The following is a 19,956-nucleotide window of genomic DNA, read 5'->3' on the forward strand; positions in this document are numbered from 1 at the left end:
CTAAACCTGGGATCCTAAGCTTTAACCATCAGCCCCATATGTGTAGCTGCAGAGAAATTTGGTCTCTTGCCTTTCAGAATTCTTATAAGGCCCATTAATTTATCAAAATAATATTCTAACACAGTGTCTTTCCAGTGTTCCGGAAGAGAAAAGCTACAGCTGTCAGAAGTTTGACAGACTGTTGAAATCAGCTATGGAAATTGGGAATTACAAAATGCCATGGGGGATTTTCCTGTGACACTACAGAAATTGCAAACTTTTTATCATGGCTGAAAATTCAAATAGAGAAGAAGTCTAAGTGGTAAATGATGTAGAGGTCTACGATACCTCATTCAAGAATCTGTCCCCTCCCTGAAACATTTAGTCACAGTTTGCTCATGCTCCCTCATGAACCTTCCCCCCACCCAACTTGCTCATATCTCATACAAGGAAAGCCTAACAAGAATCAGATGGGAGATTTGACTCCTCGAGGAAGGAGGCACACCTTCTGAGGCTGTCTTGTTTGTTCATTTTTAATTCCCATTTCTTCCTGCTCTCTTTGTTCTGGTTCTCTCTGCCTTTCTCCCAACATATACTGCCAATTTCTGTTAACCTTCTCTTGGGAGTTTTTTTGACAAGTATGGTCCTGGAGAATGGCTTTGAATAAAATATTTATTCGATACTTGATATTGTCTTAGACCTTAGGCCTAAGGCCTTTGATTCCCCTATTTCCCATACATCTATAGGAGGGAAATTAATAAAATTGATAAAGAACTTAGGTAAGCCACTGTTAATTTTTGCAAAGATAGACATGTATGAAAAATAATCATAATAATTTTTTATTATCAGAAATATTTTTGAAGCCATACTTTTTGTGCTAAAAATGTATTCTGTGGCCTTTAATTTGTCCTTTCTTCAAATTTATCTAAGAGATTTTTGGTAAAAAGACACCCCAAACCTATATCTACTGAATGGACTGTGTATCTAGGAGTGATTTAAAAGGATGTACCTAATAGTCACTAATTCTGTAGCTGTCATAAACCAAAATAATAATAGTAATAGTAATAATAATAATAATCAACATATCAGTAAAATCAATGACCTTGAGACACCTGGCCCCCCTCTCTGTGACTAATTTATAATCACTAGCTTCACTAATGACATGAAATAGCACATATCTAGAAAGGATTCTAGACATATCAATAATATATTTTATCAAATATATCAAACGTATTTGTTTATTGATTTCTTTATAACATATGTCAGCTTTAGTAATAATGATTTATACTTTCAAATAAGCTTTGTAAGTGTATTCACAATTTACTGATTTTTTTTCACCAATTTTTTTGCCTTTGGAGTAGCCATAAAGATTAAAACAATTTAATAGGTAGGTAAGTAACAATATTTTTCACAATATAAAATATGTCATCTGTTTTATATTATGCTAAAAGACAGGGATCATTTTACTTTTTTTCCTCCTCAGTATTCAGAGCTCAGGACAGTAGAAGTTGAATCATCTCAAGAAACAAAGAAGGGTTGAAAGAGGATACTTTTGAGGTCTGAAAGGTATGGATTCAGAATCTTGCCTTGTTACTCTTTTTCCTTTGTAATTTAAGAAATATCATTTGATTTTCAATTGATAATATTATCTGAGTATGAGTTTTCTCTATAAAATAAGCTTAATCTCCAATTTGGGTAGTTGTTGGAATTTAAAAGAAAGGGCATAACAACACATTTGTTGTTTTGGGTACAGAGTAGACTCATCTATAACCTGGGAGCTAATAGTATTCTCACTTTTATACAGTGCATACTTGGGTTTGATAACAATAATAAGGTTCTTTCCCATTTATTGTTCACAATGTTCACTAACAAAGGCAAAATCAATGCTCTTCCACAACATGTATGACTGTCCTTTCTCTCAAGAATGGGGAAAAGTACATAACTGTGCTTAAAAAAAAAAAAAGCCAGAAGATAAAATGAGCATCTAACCAAGAAAGAAAAATAAGACAAATTATCATAGCAGAAGAGGATTCACCATTACTTATCTTAGATAAGATAATAAAAGGATATTATGAAAAACACTATGCCCTTAAATTTGCTAAGCTAGACAAAATGGACCAATTTCATGAAAAATACAATCTATCAAAACTCACACAAAGAGAAATAGACAATTTGAACAGGACCACATTAATCAATAACTAATGAGCTTCAAAAACAGAAAGTACTAGGCCCAGACTGGTTCACTGGTGAATTCTTTAAAACATTTAGGAAAAAAAATGCAACCAATTCTCCATAATCTCCTATAGAGAGTAGAAGCAGAAGGAATACTTTCTAACCCATTCTATGAGGCCCATATTACCCTAAAATCTACTAGAAAATCTAATATCTAATATCTAATATCTCTCATGAATATAGTGTAAAAATACTTAATGAAATTATAGCATATCAAATACAATGTATAAAAATAATTATACACCATGGCCAAGTGGGATTTGTCTCAAGTATACAAGTCTTGTTCAACATATGGAAATCAATGAATACAATCCATAATATCAATAGATTACAGAAAAAAAATCATAGGATCATATTGTTAAATGCAGAAAAAACATTTGACAAAATCAAACACCAATTCATAATAACTCTTAGCAAACTAGACATAGAGGGGAACTTCTTTAAATTTATAAAGCACACTTACAAAAAAATCTACAACTAATAACATACCTAGTGGTGAGAAACTAAATACTTTCACCTTAGATTAGGAATAAGGCAATGATGTACCCTCTCACACTCTTTTTTAACATTGTACTGGATATCCTAGCTAAAGCAATATGACAAAAGAGAGAGAGAAAGAGATAGAAAAGAAAGAAAGAAAGGAAGAAAGAAAGAAAGAAAGAAAGAGAAAAGAAGAGCATACAATTTGAAAAGGAATAAATAAAATGATCCACTTTCACATATGACATGGTTGTCTATGTAGAAAATCTGAAAAAAAAAGACAAAAAGCTCCAGGAACTACTTTGCAATTATAGTAATGCTGCAGGATACAAAGTTAATGTATAAAAGTCCATCAATGTCCCATATTCCAGCAATAAACAAATGGGATCTGAAATTAAAAGCACTTTACCACTTACATTAGCATCCCTGCCTCAAACTGAAATACTCAAGTATAAATATAACAAAATATGTACAAGATCTATATAAGGAAAAGTACAAAACTCTGATGAAAGAAATCAAAGAACTAAATAAATGGAGAAATATTCCATGTTCATAGATAAGAAAGTTCACAATTTTCAAGCTGTTAGCTTTTTCCAAGATCTATAAATACAGTGCAATTTTACTCAAAATTCCACCAAATAATTTGTCACTATTGTCAAACTAATTCTAAAGTTCATGTGAAAAAGACAAAAGACCTCAAATTGTTAATGTAACATGGAAGAAGAACAAAGTTAGAAAATTGACTCTACCTGATTTTAAGGTTTACTATAAATCTATAGTAATCAAGATAATGTGAAAAATTAAAAAAAATAGAAAAAAATAGAACAATGAAACAGAATAGAAAGCCCAGAAATAAACCCACAAATATAGTCAACCAATCTTTGCCAAAGAAGCAAAGACAATTCAATGGAGGAAGTACGGTCTATTTAAGAAATAGTGCTGGAACAACTTTTCATCCTCATGCAAAGAAAATGAATCTAGATACAGGCCTTACACCCTTCCCAAAAATTAACTCAAAATGGATCATAGAGCTAAGTGTAAAACAAAAAAAAGCATTATTTTTAGGAAAAAAATCTAGGTAACCTTAAGTTTGGCAGTGGCTTTTTAGGTATAACACCTAAAACATAATCAATGAATAAAATAATTGATAAGTTACACTTCAATAAAATTAGAACTTCTAAATTGCAAACAAACCCACATGGTTTAGAGAGTGAAAGACAAGCCAGAGAGTGAGAGAAAATATTGGCAAAACATATATGTGATAACAAACTTGTATCTGAAATACACAAAGAAATCTTAAAATTGAGCAATAAGAAAACAATTCAATTTTTTAAAAAATGAGCATAGGATCTGAACAGGCATGTCACCAAAGAATGTATACAGATGGCAAATAAGAATATTAAAAGATGTTCAACATCATATGTCACTAGGGAATTGCAAATTAAAAAAAAAAAACAAGGAGATACCATTATAAACTATCTTAAATGGCTAAATCAAAAAAAAAATCTGATAATGCAAAATGCTGACAAGGATGTAGAGTAGCAAAAACTCTCACCCCCTGATGTTGGGGATGCAAAATGGAAAAAGCATTTGGATGATAGTTTGGCAGTCACTTATAGAGTGAAAGATAGGCTTACAGTATAATCCATCAATTATGCTCCTAGGTTTTTCTCTAAATGAGTTGAAAATTTTATCCACACAAATACCTGCCCATGAGTCTTTACAGCAGTTTTATTCACAGTTTCCAAAAACTGTAAGAAATCAAGATGTCCTTCAAAAGGGGAAATGGATAAACAAACTGTGTTGCATTCCTATAATAGAATATTATTTAGCAATAAAAATAAATCTATTAAAGCTATAAAAAACAGGGAAGAAACTTAAATGCATATTGCTTAATAACAAATAGTAAAAATGATACATATTTTGTCATTCCAACTACATAACATTCAGGAAGAGGTAAAACTAGAGACGGTAAAGAGATCCGTAGTTATAAAAGGTTTTAAGGAGAATAGAAATGAACAGTTGGCACACAGAGAATTTTTAGATCAGTGAAACTATTTTGTATACTACTGTACTGGTAGATATTATGCATTTGTCAAACCCATAGAACTGGACAACACAAAAAAATGAATCCTATGGACATTCTGGACTTCAGCTAATAGTGTATCATGATTGGTTCACCATTTGTAACAAATGTACTTCAATAATGCAAGATATTAATAAGGCAAAGCCTGAGAGGGGAGAGAAGGAGTATATGGGAATTCTTTGCACTGTTTGTTCAATTTTCTGTAAATACAAAAACTGCTTTAAAAATAAAGACTGCTATCTTTTAAAATAAAATAAAACAAAAGCATGGGGGTCCAACCAAAGGCCCAAGTTGTTAGTATATTATAGTCTCATTTCTTCAAAAGAACATGGTTTCTTCATCATGACACTCAGTTACCACGGTTAATCAATACTCTAATGCTACACTCATCAGAAGAGCATCATTTACTGGGAGACCAATACTTTTTTTTTTTTAATTTTTTTTAATGTTTTATTTATTTTTGACAGAGAGAGAGAGAGAGAGAGACAGAGCATGAGCGGGGGAGGGGCAGAGAGAGAGGGAGACACAGAATCTGAAGCAGGCTCCAGGCTTTGAGCTGACAGCACAGAGCCTGACGCGGGGCTCGAACTCACAGACCGCAAGATCATGACCTGAGCCAAAGTCGGACACTCAACCGACTGAGCCACCCAGGCGCCCCATGGGAGACCAATACTTTGAAGTGAGTAGAATATACAAGGACTCTGACAAAAAAAAAAAAAATTATAACATTCTATTCTTTGTAAGATTCCTACCATGAAATAATTTTCATTTTTAAAGTTCATTTGTTTTGAGACAGTGAGAGAGATAGGGAGGGTCAGAGAGAGAGAGAGAGAGAGAGAGAGAGAAAGAGAGAGAGAGAGACAGAATCCCAAGAAGTCTCCATGCTGTCAGCAGAGAGCCTGATGTGGGGCTTGACCCCACAAATCGTGAGATCGTGACCTGAACTGAGATCAACAGTTAACACACTTAACCAAATGAGCCACGCAGGCATCCCGGAAATAATTTTAACTTTTAAAATATTTAAAATATAACCAGGCAAGGAAATAACTTCAAGTCCAATATAGCTTGAGGTCAGTGCAAAATTACTAGTGGCAAGACTGATTCCAATATAAATTTCAGCTCAGGTCATGATCTCACAATTTGTGGGCTCAAGCCCATATCGGGTTCTCTGCTGTCAGCACGGAGCCTGCTTTGGATCCTCTGTCCCCCAATCTCTCTGCATCTCCACCACTCATGCTTTCTTTCTCAAAAATAAATAAACATTAAAAAAAACTTTTTGTAGACATAAAGTGAATCACAACATTGTGCTGGAATTCTCAGAAACCTCAAGTGAGACAGATGCAGTATACATTGTTAGGTTTTGTTTTGTTTTTTTTATCTTCATGAGGACATCTCTATTACCCTGATACAAAATTTAATTAGATGAGCAGTGTTATAAGATTAAAAGCAGATATGCATGCACATAAAAATGCACATTCTTAGAGACCAACTACTTGCTTTTCAAAGTGACTCAGCCTAGGATATATGTCTCTGGAAAATAGCAGCAATTTGATATGCACCTCATGCACTGCCTTTTATTTTTCCCTATGGCATAAGGACAGTTGTCAGGTTGGAGACCTTGCCATAATGCACAGAGCGACATTAGTATCTGACTTATGTCCATCAGTGATAGCAAGTGAGGTTCCTTTTTTATTTCATTCAAGAAGAGTCTATGTTATTTAGTAGGAAAGTTTTATAGCCTGAGAGAAGAGCTTTCTTAGGTATGGCTCTATATATGCTATCAAGTCTCACAAGTATTGCTATCATCTGTACCAAAGGGTTGAGGGCTAAAAAGAAGTCAATTAATTATTTGGACTTTTCCCTGACCCCTAATTCATAAATTATGATTTTCCTAATGCTGTCCTAGTTTTTAGAGAGGCAGCGTTAGTTAAAAACACCATATAAATCTAACTTAGTTTTATAGAAATAGTCTGCAGTAGAGTTGACATCTGACCTCTTTAGTCTGTAAACTTCTGTAGTCAGTAAGACCAACTACACTCTCCCCAAAGGAATATAAAATGTACTTAGAGAACTGGTAAAGCATACAAGAAGAGATGGCAAATACTTTGGATGCCTGTAGTATGTACACTAAAAAGAGAAACTACAGCCAAAAATTATCTCCTGCTTTTTTTAAAGAAAAATAAGACAAATTATAACACTTAATGTGCTCCTACAAAGTATTAGGCACTGTCACATAATTTGCCTCAATTAGAGCCTCAGTATTCCTGTGGAGAAATATCATCACTATTTTACTGTTGAGGAAGCTCAAGCCCAGAGAGATTAAAGAAAAAGAAGAAGAAGGAATAGGAGAAGGAGGAGATTAAAAACAAGATGAAGAAGGAAGAAGAAGAAAAAGAAGAAGAAGAAGAAGAAGAAGAAGAAGAAGAAGAAAAAGAAGGCAGCAATGGAGTAGGAGAAGAGGGAGAAGGAGAAGACAGGTGAGGTGGAGGAGGGGAGGAGGAGGAAGAAGAGGAGGAAGGGAAGGAGATGAAGGAAGAGGAGAAGAAAAGGGAGAAGAAAAAGAAGGAAAAAAAGAAGAACAAGAACGATCATTATTACCACCTAAGTGTGAAGTCTAGATGTCATCTCTTGTGAATAAACCACACTGCCTCTGAATGGCATTGAATTCCCAGTCTTTTGTCTTTAATATCTCTTCAAGATCTAGTCCTCATTTCCTATTAGCCATTTCCTTTGAATTTACTTCCCAGACCCCATTTTTACATATTTTACTCACTAGGAGAATGGGGTTAGGCCAGTTAATCTTGATCTATTCATTGTCTTAGAGAGGTGACAGGTAAGGGGGACAAATAGAAGGCAGGTGACCAAGTCTAATCTCCTTGTCATCTGGACCTTCAGGTAAATTGACCAATGATATTATCTAGGAAGAAGAGACTTATGTGGGAAATGCCCTTAATAGGATCTCTCTGGATACATATTATCTTTATTAAATAGGATGAAGGAACTATGAGGCATGGCGCTGAAGAGAATGTTTTATAAGCCTACACTTCTCTTTAAATGCCTTCTGCTGTCTGAGGAACTCCATGAACCTGACTTACAAATCTCATCTTTTCTGGGCCTGAAGCACATTTCCAATACAGGAAGGAACTATGTGGGGATCTGCCTTTGAAGTTAAAGATTTCTTTCTGCTTTGTGTGAGCCTCTTGGTAGCAAATATTCTGGAAATTTTAAGTAAAACTTAATATACATTTCTAATTCGTGTCTGGGTTGATATTCTAAACCCATGTATTATCTTACTCACCAAATTGACTATTATTTACATATACCCATAGTTGGTAGAGTATAATGGGGAAGAACTAGTAGATTGGGAATTCTAGAGTAGTTGTACAAATTCTATAATTATGGATGACTGGTGTGTCTGCATCTCTGTTTCCATGTCATCCCTCGACACCAAGGCTGGGTCTCTGAAAATTCAATTTATGTGATTCTATACAGTAGCAACCATTGGATTGTAGGCTGGTAGACTAAGTAAGTGGTGGCATATCCCTATCAGCGGATGGCAGAAGAAAGTCAACATTGTGGAATTAAGCTCCAAGAAAATTTCAGTCAGGCACCTTAGAGCTATTCAATTTTATTGTAGTGGGAATTGGATTCTGGCAAATATGATGTGAGTAGACTGCTCACTACATTGCTCATTGCTTTGGGTCAGTCTCAGCCTATCAATAACCAATGCTGTGGTTGGACCAGCTTTCATGGTTCTTATTTTGATTGCAAGATGTCCTTCAGCACCAACCATCATAAAACTTTGAAAAAAATAAAAATATATTAATTACAGAACCTGAAAATTGCATAGAACCCCTGGGGCCACACAATGAAGTTGCAGGTAGAGAGAGAGAGAGAGAACGGGCCAGTGGTTGTGATTTTATTGGGGTGGAGGGTGGGGGCCTAGGGTTTCAAGAGTTCATTCTTCATTGGTGAATTTAGAACGTAAGAGTGGTAATTTAAGCTTCAGAAGAGAGAGAGAAACAAAAGAAAACAAGTGATCCAAATGTTCAGTTTTCAAGATTAACCAAGACCCTAAAACAAAGGAAACTCAGTGAGGACTTGGGTGTTTTTTGTTATTGTTATTGTTGTTGTTTTTGGGTTTTTTTAGTTGTGTGGCTGGCAAGTGTTTATTTGAGATAGTAGTTTTTGAAATGGATACCTCTTAAAAGAAAAAGAACAACTGTCAGGCAGAAAGAGCAGACCTAGGCCAGCCAACTAGTAACTATGTCCCCGACATGGCCTCAGAAAGAAGTTCCCACTCAAACCTCAGACCACGCCTCCTCCCCTTGAGTAACTTACGTTTTCTAAGAAAGCAGACTACCGATTGATGCATTCTTCCAAAGTCTAAGGTGGGAGGAAGGGGAGTGTGAGAGGCATGGAAAGTGTGACTAGAAGAGGGAGGGCTTCTCTCAGGTAGGGGCCAGAGGCAGGAGCCCTCAACCCTGTCCAGGCTTAGAATGACCTGGGAGCATTTTACCCCTCCCCAAACCAATTAAATCAGAGTCTCTGGGGATGGTGTTTGGTGCTAGGTATTTATATAGCACAGCAAGGCTGACAGCCAATGGTTAATAGGTGACCAGTGAGAAACGTTCTGTATACACTGAGCCCAAACATGTTAGAGACCCTCAGACACAGTGGTTCTTAAACTTCAGGTGCATCAGAATCTCCTGGAAGCCTTGTTCAAACACAGATTGCTGAGCCCCACCCCCACAGTTTCTGATTCAGTGGGTCTGTGACCACCAGGCCCAACATTTGCATTTTTAATAAGTTCCAGGTGAGCTGATAATTGCTGATCTGGGACCACACCTTGGCAGCCATTGTTCTATCCTTCCCCAGCCAATCGGCTGAGGCCACGACCCTTCCCCAGCCAATCGGCTAAGGCCATGATCCCTATAAAACCTTTGTGCTCTTGAAACTCTCTCTCTCCCTCTCCCTCTCCCTCTCCCTCTCCCTCTCCCTCTCCCTCTCCCTCTCCCTCTCCCTCTCCCTCTCCCTCTCCCTCTCCCTCTCTCCCTCTCTCCCTCTCTCCCTCTCTCCCTCTCTCCCTCTCTCCCTCTCCCTCCCTCCCTCCCTCTCTCTCCCTCTCTCTCCCTCTCTCTCCCTCTCTCCCTCCGGTATCTCACTGCTGCGTCATTGAGCTCGAGGTAGCTCGAATAAAGGCTCTCTGCCTTTGCATTGGACACGGCTCCCTGGTGGTCTTTGGGGATCACGGATTCTGGGCATAACAAGGCCTTACACTACACTCACCTTCAACAACTCATTTGTGAAGATTTGGTCCTCACATTTACTGCTTAAGAAGTTCAGATTTCTAAGCCTTGGAGGGAAGTAATGGCTTTGAAAATCAGAAATAGATAAGGACTACCAGCAGCTTAGCGGTCTTTTAAAAAAAAAAAAACAGATTTACTTATAATTTGACATTTTCTAAAACAAATATTAAAATGAGCTCTGCATTCCTGGCCCCTTTATACTGGCCTCCAAATTAAGCATAGTGATAGTTTATTTAGATATTTATTGCACTATCTATGTCCTTTGGATCCTCTGAGAAACAGATGCCAGGATGGAATTCGATGTGCAAGGTATTTGTTGGGGGAGACACTTGTGGAAGAAGCAGAAGTAAACAGGGAATGGTTTAAGATGGCAGTAAGACTCTAACTCTCCTGAAGGGAGATGGGGAAAGAAAGGTTACTGCTGAAAAATTCATATGTTCAAGCCCTATCTCTCAATGTAGTAGTATTTGGAGGTGGGTCCTTTGGGAGGTAATTAGGTTTAGAAGGGGTCATGAGCATGTGGTCTCTGTGATAGGATTAATGTCCTTATAAGAAGACACCAGAGCTTCCTTCATCATGTGAGGATATATGGAGAAAGCATCCATCTGTAAGACAGGAAGAGGGCCTCCTCTGGGCACCAAATTGGCTGGCACCTTGATCTTCAACTTCTCAGATTCCAGAACTATAATAAGTAAATTTCTGTGGGTGCCTGGGTGGCTCAGTCAGTTGAGCATCCAACTCTTTATTTCTGCTGAGATCATGATCCCAGGGTTGTGGAATCAAGCCCTGTGTCAGGCTCCATGCTCAGCATGGAGCCTGGTTAAGATTCTCTATCTCTCTCTCTCCCTCCCTCCACCCTTGTGTTCTCTCTCTCTCAAAAAAAAAAAAAAAAAGGAAGAAGAAGAAAGAGAGAGAGAGGGAGGGAGGAGGGAAAGTGGGAAGGAAGGAAAGAAGGAAGGAAGCAAAGATAGAAATTCCTGCTGTTAAAGCCCCCTAGTCTATGGTATCCCTGTATAGAAGACTGAGCAAAGTGATATGATTAAGTAGGAAGAGCCTTAGGCTGCAGCAAAGTTCTGAGAAAGTTTCAGTCATGGTGATGGTAAATCAGCAAGCAAAACTTGTTCAGTAGAACCTCTCATTGGGCAGTAATGGGCCAGAGGTGTAACCCTGCTGGGTTTGGCTGCAAGAGCCTTGGAGAACTGTGGTAATTATTTCTATTGTTTACTTATAATCTTCATTTATAAGTTCCACCACATTTTATCTAATTTTTAATTATATGTCAGATACGTGTGTAAGAGAATTGTAGAACCTGCAGTAATATTATTTTCCACGGGAAAGTGATTTCTTTGCCACTGCTAGCAAATAAGGTGCTATGATGGTAACTTTAGCCACTTAGGAGTTGAGCTTAGGTTGGGTTGTAGTTTTAGTAAGATTCTGTTCACTTAGGTTTTTCCCTATTCCTCATCCATGGCCTTTCTGGGTTTTTGATTGTTGAGTTCAATGGTTTTTATCTCCTTAGCCATGAATATTTCCAGATTGGGTTCTGCCTTTTGGATTTAGAGTTTAGCTCCTTAGCCTCCACCCACAGGCCTTTGAGTCTGGCGCATATCTTAAGGAGGCATTTTGTACTTGAAGCAAGTCCCCTTGTCTAATGGGGTTTTGATTCCTAAGCACCAAAGGCTGAAAGGGATTTTACTTTACCCTTTTAAATGTTTCAGACCTAGCCTTCCAGCATTCTGCTCTACCCCAAATCTTAAGAAATCTCTCATGGAGAATGCCAGGTGTGCATCTGGGGCTCCTCTAGTTAGCAGTCTGTTATGCCAGCTTTCACAACCATGGATCCCATTGTTTCTCTGTTCCCTAGCAGACGCCCACTACTTCGGTCATGTCTGATCCTTAGTCCATGCCCAGAACTGACAGATGCCTCCAGTGAAGAAAGCGGTTGGTTATTGTCATTGCCCTGATCAAGTGGAATTTTAATTTATTTAGTCCTTTCCCTAGGTGTGTTTTTAAACGGGTTTAAAATGTGATTTTGGTAACATACCAGTTTTCTAATTGTTACAATGAATCATGGTCTCAGTTGATTAATCAATTTATTATATTATGCTTTTTGGATTCTGAGACATAGAAATACATTTCTCTCTCTCTCTGAGATCATAAAGGAATTTCCCCATGTTTTATTCTCATATGTAAAAAGGTTTATTATTTTTACATTTAAATTTTTAGTCTAGTTGGAATTTGTTCCTCTGTGCAGTGTGAGGCATAGATCAAAATTAGTTTCAAATGCAATTCCAGTTTTGTCAATACTCTTTATTGGATAATTCCAGCATTTTCTTACCTAAGTTGAGATGCTGCTTTTATATTGTAGTAAATACCCGTATATATTTTGGTCTATTTTTGGAATTCTATGTGTTTACATTGGCTTTTCTGTTTGCTAATGAAAGTGTACACTGAGCCTTAATAGGCATGTCAGTCCCCGGAAGATACAGTCTTTCCCTCATTTTGCTTCTACTTCAGAATTTCCCAAGTTTTTCTTATTAGTCTATTTTTCCATATGAACTATAGAGTTAAAAGAACAAAAATAGCATTTTATTGTGGTCTCATAAAATAACTTAAGGAAAATTGATACCTTTATGATGGTGAATCTTCTTAGCTAAAAATATTATATTTATTTCCATATGTTCAAGAATTCTTTTGTGTCCTTTAGTAGTGCTTTAAAACATTCCATGCATATATCTTTCACTTTTCTTATTTACTGTATTTCTAGGAGTTTGATTTTTGTTGTTGTTGGGGTAAATGGTGAATTGTCTTTCATTTTTCCTTCTAAATGGTACACAGAAAAGCTGTTGATGTCTATGCTAATTTAATAGTTGAGTCTAACTTGTTAGATTTAGGTGCTTCACTTGGATGTCACACCTACAGAATTAGAAATAATTATATTATTATACAAATAATAAGAGTTTTAATTTTTTTTCTGCATTTATTTTTAATTTTTAACTTCATTCTCCTATCTGAATGCATTGTATAATACCACTGATAAAAAGTGATAAAATAACAGTGTTAGGATCCTACTTTTCTTAGGAAATGTTCCATTGTTTTCTCATTAAGCATTCTGGTTTGGCAAGTGAGATAAATATGTTTTACAGGTTTAGAAGGATTTATCTACTTCTATTTCTTGAAAATTTTATCTTTTTTATTATTGAGTATTACAAATATATAAGAAGGTACAAAAACATAAATACATGTGCTGGTAAATGAATTGCCACAAAACAAAACCTATATAACTATCAGCAGGGTCAAAGGAAAAATAATTGCCAACTTTTAAAAGCACTGTTCACATACTCTCTCAATCACTACCCCTCTTTTATTACTAAAGTTGAATACTATTCTCACTTCTAACTGTGTGGTTTAGTATTGCTTATAAGTAATTTTTAGGGTTTACTTCTTTTCTTGACATTAAATTTGTAGGATTCATGCATGTGGTTGAGTTCATTTTTACTGCTCTATAATATTGATTTTATAAATTTACTACAGTTGATATACCTCATTTACTGTTGATGGATATTTGGGATGTTTTCAATTTGAGGATATTATAAAAATGCCACTATGAATATGCTTATATACATTGTCTAGGTAGTCATGTGTGTGAGTGCATGTCTGGGAATAGAATTGCTGGATCTTAAGAAATACATACACTCAGTTTTAGTTGGTTCATTCAAATATATAGTTTCCTTAGGTGGTTATAAAATATTCACTCCCATCAGCAATTTATGAGAATTCCAACTGCTCATGTCCATAGCAAAACTTGCACTTGTAGAGTTAAGTACATTAAAAAAAAACTTTTTTAATGTTTATTTATTTTTGAGAGAGAGAGAGAGAGAGAGACAGACAGAGTGAGCTGAGGAGAGGTAGAGAGAGAGGAAGACACAGAATCCAAAGCAGGCTCCAGGCTCCGAGCTGTCAACACAGAGCCCTGTAATGATAAAAAGAACAACTGGTCAAAAATATATATTTATCCTATATATGCAGTACCCAACAATACAGTCTTAATCACATGAAGTAAAAATTGACAGAATTAATAGAATTGATAAATTGACATGATAAGGTGATATTTTAACATACTTCTCCTAAACTAATAAGTCATAGAGTCTAAAAAGATGAGTAGGAGTAGAAAAAATTTCAGTAACATGATTAACAAGGTTGATCCAATAGACATAAAATCTTGTTACTGAAATATTGACATACACATTTTTCTTAAGAACATTTGGAATATTTACAAGTGGATTTGAGGTATCATATACACATACTTCCAATGTAAACATTAATTAATAGTAATAATGAAGAAAAACAGTTTTTAAGTATAAATATTTCTTATATGATTACAATAGAAAATGATGTACAGAAGAGTGAAATGTCAGCAGTAAATATTTTCTGATTCTCAAATTCTCCTTGTTGCCATTCTCAGTGGTAAATAATATGAGTAGTTCCCGCTGTATTTTTTCAGAAATGTATAATTTTGTATGCTAAGAACTAATATAACACACTGTAAGTTTTTATTGACTTCCTTTATTTTTATAAAAACAGGTCACTTTAGGGGCGCCTGGGTGGCGCAGTCGGTTAAGCGTCCGACTTCAGCCAGGTCACGATCTCGCGGTCCGTGAGTTCGAGCCCCGCGTCAGGCTCTGGGCTGATGGCTCGGAGCCTGGAGCCTGTTTCCGATTCTGTGTCTCCCTCTCTCTCTGCCCCTCCCCCGTTCATGCTCTGTCTCTCTCTGTCCCAAAAATAAATAAAAAACGTTGAAAACAGGTCACTTTATACAAATGATAACTCTATATTTTTTTTACCTAAGATATAGTATATATATTATAATTATATATGTATGCCCTATATATATATATATATATATATATATATATATGTATATATATATATACTCTCTCAATCACTACCCCTCTTTTAAAGTGTATATATATATATATATATATATATATATATACTTTATGTACATATGTTGATATTTCAATATATGTTGGATCTTAGATGAAAAAAAGCAATTTGCACAATATGTTTTGTGTATACACACGTATTATTGTTTTTATAGCTGAATAGGGATTCATTACATATTTTTTTAATGTTTATTAATTTATTTTGAGAGAGAGAGATTGGGAGTGAGCACAAATGGGGGAGGGGCAGAGAGAGAGGGAGAGAATGCTTGTAGGGCAGATCCCAATGTGGAGCTCTATCCCACAGAGAGATCATAACCTGAGACGAAATCAAGAGTGGGATGCTTAACCAACTGAGTCGCCCAGGTGTCCCATAGATTTTCATTACATATTATGTCATAATCATAATCATCTACTATAGAGTAAGGGGTAGGGAGCATCTAAATCAAGCCATTTAGAGAGCAGTTCATCCACTTTGTCACTTAAAATGTTTCTCTCAAAATTCAGGAAATAAATATATTAAGGCAGAAAATCAAGGGGACTGTACAAATGAATTCAGTCTAACAGCTTAGATGAACTACTTATCTATGAATATATGTGATGTAGTACTTGTATGACACATGAAACAGGACAAATCCACAATTTGCTTATTAATTCCCTGCTTAAAATTTTCATTGACTTTCTGACACAACTTGATAAAACACAAGCTCCTAATAGATTTTTCAAAATTGAATCTGCATAACTTTCCATCTGAGTCTGTGTTATTCCAGAACCACAGCCCTACTAAATGAATGGTATTTCCCTGGATGCATCATTCTCTATGGCTCCATGATTCCACATGTTCCCCCCCCCCACCCCCGCCACCCCTGCTACCCCAACTGCGTGGAATGCTTCTCAGAAAAGTTTCTTCTTGACAGACTCCTATAAACCTTTCAATTGACCCCTGTAATATCACCTGCATTGACTCTTTGATGTCCCTTCACAAAGATCTTTATGGTTTTTTATTTGCTCCATCTGACCTCCATTGTTATTTTTCTATTAGTTACATTATTAAATATTATTATTATTATATAAACCTGGTAAGTAATTAATTATCCTTCCCCCTTTATTCTGAATCCTTACAGCATGGGAATTGGCTCTTATTAATCTTTGTATCTATATTGCCCAGGACAGTCCCTTACTAAAAAATTGATAAGACATATGGAATCTGAATGAATAATTGAACACATTTACAGTTCTGGTGTAATATTTCACGTTCCCTGATGTTCTGCTCTTTCCTCAACCAGTATTGATTGGGTGGTCTCATTAACCAATCCTGTGAAAAAAAATCCAATTTCTTAAAAAATGCTTCTTAAACTTCTTACTTCAATCATATTAGAAACTCTAAACACTTCTGCAATATCCTCATTTATTCTTAAGAACAATCTTCAGTAATTTCCTTCCTTAAGATGCTAATTGTTTTTCACATCCTATAAATCAGAGTTGCTTTTCTCACCTTACCATCAAAGTTACTCACAGTTGCTTCCATAAGGAATATATTACCAGCCTAAAAGCCTTTGCATTGTCCCTGCTCTACTAACCATGCTGTGTCTTCAGTGACTTCTGATGTAAGAAGTACCTTGAGTTTCTCCATTCAGTGAGATTCTCCTTCCTTCATAAAGTATTCTTTATAAATCCAAGCTTTAATTTTTCCATGAGCAATGTGTATATTTCATTAATGTAAAAGAACGAAAACATCACTTTGTTTTATAGATTGCCACTGCCACTTGGCAATTCTTAGTAAGAATCAAAAACTACCTTGGACCAACAATCAGCTCAGTAAACAAACAGGATATATGGATAAAGGCATGTATTTAGATGTTCATTATAATAGTAAAAAATTTAGATATAGCTCAAACATGCAACGTAGGAACTGTTTTAATACCATTGCAGATGTAGTTTCCTGTTTTTCCTGTTTTTCTTTATTTTCCAAATATTCTGTAGTAAACATGTACTTTTTTATAACGAAAAGAAAATCCAATTTCAATTTAAAAATAATAGGAAAGGGGCAGCTCAGTCAGTTAAGCGTTCAACTCTTGATTTCCGCTCAGGTCATGATCTCACAGTTCATGAGTTTGATCCCTGTGTCAGGCTCTGCGCTGACAGTGTGGAACCTGCTTGGGATTCTCTCTCACTCTCTCTCTCTCCGTCCCTTCCCCTGCTTGCTGTCTCTCTCTCTCTTTCTCTCTCTCTCTCTCTCTCCCTCTCAAAAATAAATAAATAAATAAATAAATAAATAAATATTTAAAGAATTAAAAATAATATGAGAAAAAATTTGTCATTAGTAAAAACACACAAATACGGTCTCACTCATAATTTTTTCGGCTTTCACCAATGCACAGTGTTTGTTTATTCATACCACAGAGTATATTTTTATAGATACATGTATATTATCTGGACTATTTTCTGCAATTATGCAGAAATTGCTTCATCTCTCACTTTCATTGTGACCTCTTTGTCTGTGTAATGCCAATGGCAAAACATCTTTGTAGTGAATTCACTTTGCATTAAAAATCCAAACAATCCAAACTATCACTAAAGAGACCAAACATTTGCCAGTTTTCTTTATTTTCTTTTCTTTACCTTCCAATATTGTTCAGTTATTTTGTGACAATCTTTGTCGAATCTGTTTTATTGTAGAAGACTCCAAATGTTTAGAGACGATCAATTTGCGGGTTCTCTTTATTGCAAAGATACAAAAGCAGCAAAGGAAAGTGCAGTTTGGTGTCTAGACATCATTGTTCGAGGCGGAAGTCGCAAAATCTTTGAGATTTCTGAAATCTATTCCTGTGACTTTAAGAAATCTATTTTTTAAAATGTTAAGTGCCCATACAGAGCTTACAAGCAAGGTATTTCTCTAGCAACTAAAACTCTTATCCTTAGAAATACTATCACTTAGTGATAGCTGAGAGTTAATGGAGGTTAATGAATTAAGAGTTATTATTTACTAAAATAAAAACAAATCCCATGATGCACCATTATAAAAACCATTGATACTTTTTGCATACTTATTAGAAGGAGGATAATATGTTTCTTATCATTAAACATAAGCTCGTTTATATTTGTGTACTCTTCAGGTTCTAAAATAGGTTAACTTCTGCTGATATTACGTTCCAGCTATGAATTTCTTTGTTAGGGTTTTATTGTTTGCTGTAAAATTCCTAAGTTACAGAATTGCTAGGCTGGGATTTGGCCTCCTTGAAACAGTAGAATCCAGATGGCATATAGAGGAATTGATACTCAATTACTGAGGAGAAATAGAAATTTGGTACTCACTGAAGGTCGTTAACTAGATTGGAGCCATGTTATCGCTTCTCGGCCTTTTGGCTAAGATCAAGTGTAGATTGGAGCCATGTTATTACTCCTGGCCAATGAACTGTGAGCAGAACTAACATGTCACTTCTTGGCAGGTGTGGTTAAGAACCTCTTACATCTCTCTTTTGTCCCTGCTGTCATAACCGTGGAGACGGCAAACTTCAGATAGCCAAGTTAAAAGATGGGGAAAGCCGATCTATATGAAATTTTAGAGGTTTATTTGACTCCACAGCAGACCAAACCTGACCCAATATATCCGTGCTTTAGAATTAATATGAGCCCTGCAATTAACTTACTAGAAGTTGCACATATTAAGGTAGTGACACAGTCATTAAATTTAATCAAGGCTCTGCCAAGAGATTTGACTAGAAAAACACATATTAAGGTAAGATGGAGTCATTTCTCAAAATCTGATGCAAATATAAGTATCCCACCCAAAATTATTAAACCAGTTTTCTTCATTTTCAGTACCCTACGTCATTGAGAGTCCTGAATGAAGGAAATGGAATATAAGAAAGCAATACAGTACACAGATTTGGGTACCAATGTAAATAGAGGAAAACAATAATGTGTCATTAATCTGAAGTATAACTAAAGGAGAATACCAGGAAAGGACACGGTTACAACCGAAAGGGAAGGGAAAGCTTTTGCAAAGTAAATAAACATGAATCGTGCAAAGCAGAGACTACCGTTTCCTTTTCACAGACGAAGGCCTTTAGGATCAGAGGACTCTAGACATTGGCAAGGATCATATAATTATAAATATATCAGTTGGTCCTACGTATTTAAGCTAATTATACTCAGTGCAGATAAGGATCCAGTTGAATCAGAGCAACCAAGCTCCCTTGAAATAGCAGGTAAAACCTCTGGCAAAGTGATAGTATAAAACTCAGAGGGAGAACAGATGTGCTGCGGGAGAACATGCTGTTTTTATAGGCACTAAAGTTTTTCTTAAAATAAATACAGTCATTTAAAGTGTTTGAGTCATGGCTGGAGAAGTACCACATGGAAGTGCTAGAACAATTAGAGTCCTGTGGGAAAAGGAGACAACTGGGAGAGATTATCTGTGGCGCAAATCTTGAATATACAAATTAAATTGTCTGTGAATAGTGGATTGAAACCTCTCTGAAACTGGTTCCGTAATAACACAGGTTTTTATAATACACAAATCCTTGTCTATGAGGAAGACTGATCAAAGGGAGTTGGAAAAATAAAAGTCACATTTCAGCTCCCATTCAATACCATCAGTCTTTGTCAATGCAGTATGAGTGGTTGGTTTATTTCTAACTGCATGGCTAGTGTCCTCACTCTATGGGCAACCAAATGGGAAAGGTTTTAGTAGGATGGTTTCAAAAATTATAAGGGCCCTTGGGTTTGAACCTGCACTCTATTTGTTATTTGGGTATCTTTGCATAAGTGTCTTAGTGAGTGAAACGTTGTTTCCTTATTCAAACAGAAATAATAATTTCTTACTCATAGAGTTCTTGTGAAAATTAAAGGCAATTGGGTTTATAAACTATTAGCCTCACAGTAGAAACTCAATATTAGTTCTTTCTTCTTTTATGCAAAAAGG

General features: G+C 35.9%; 1 long non-coding RNA gene across 1 annotated transcript in view; it reads left to right on the plus strand.

Moving 5' to 3' along the window:
• The first annotated feature begins 1,486 nt into the window (after positions 1–1,486).
• The window catches only part of LOC131493074 (uncharacterized), a 52,931-nt gene continuing 34,461 nt past the window's right edge, over positions 1,487–19,956 (plus strand). The window contains exon 1 of the long non-coding RNA XR_009252448.1: positions 1,487–1,545. This is a non-coding gene — a long non-coding RNA (uncharacterized LOC131493074). The remainder of the gene's footprint in view (positions 1,546–19,956) is intronic.

The sequence above is a fragment of the Neofelis nebulosa genome, chromosome 2 (genome assembly GCF_028018385.1).
Source record: "Neofelis nebulosa isolate mNeoNeb1 chromosome 2, mNeoNeb1.pri, whole genome shotgun sequence".
Taxonomy (NCBI): Eukaryota; Metazoa; Chordata; class Mammalia; order Carnivora; family Felidae; genus Neofelis; species Neofelis nebulosa.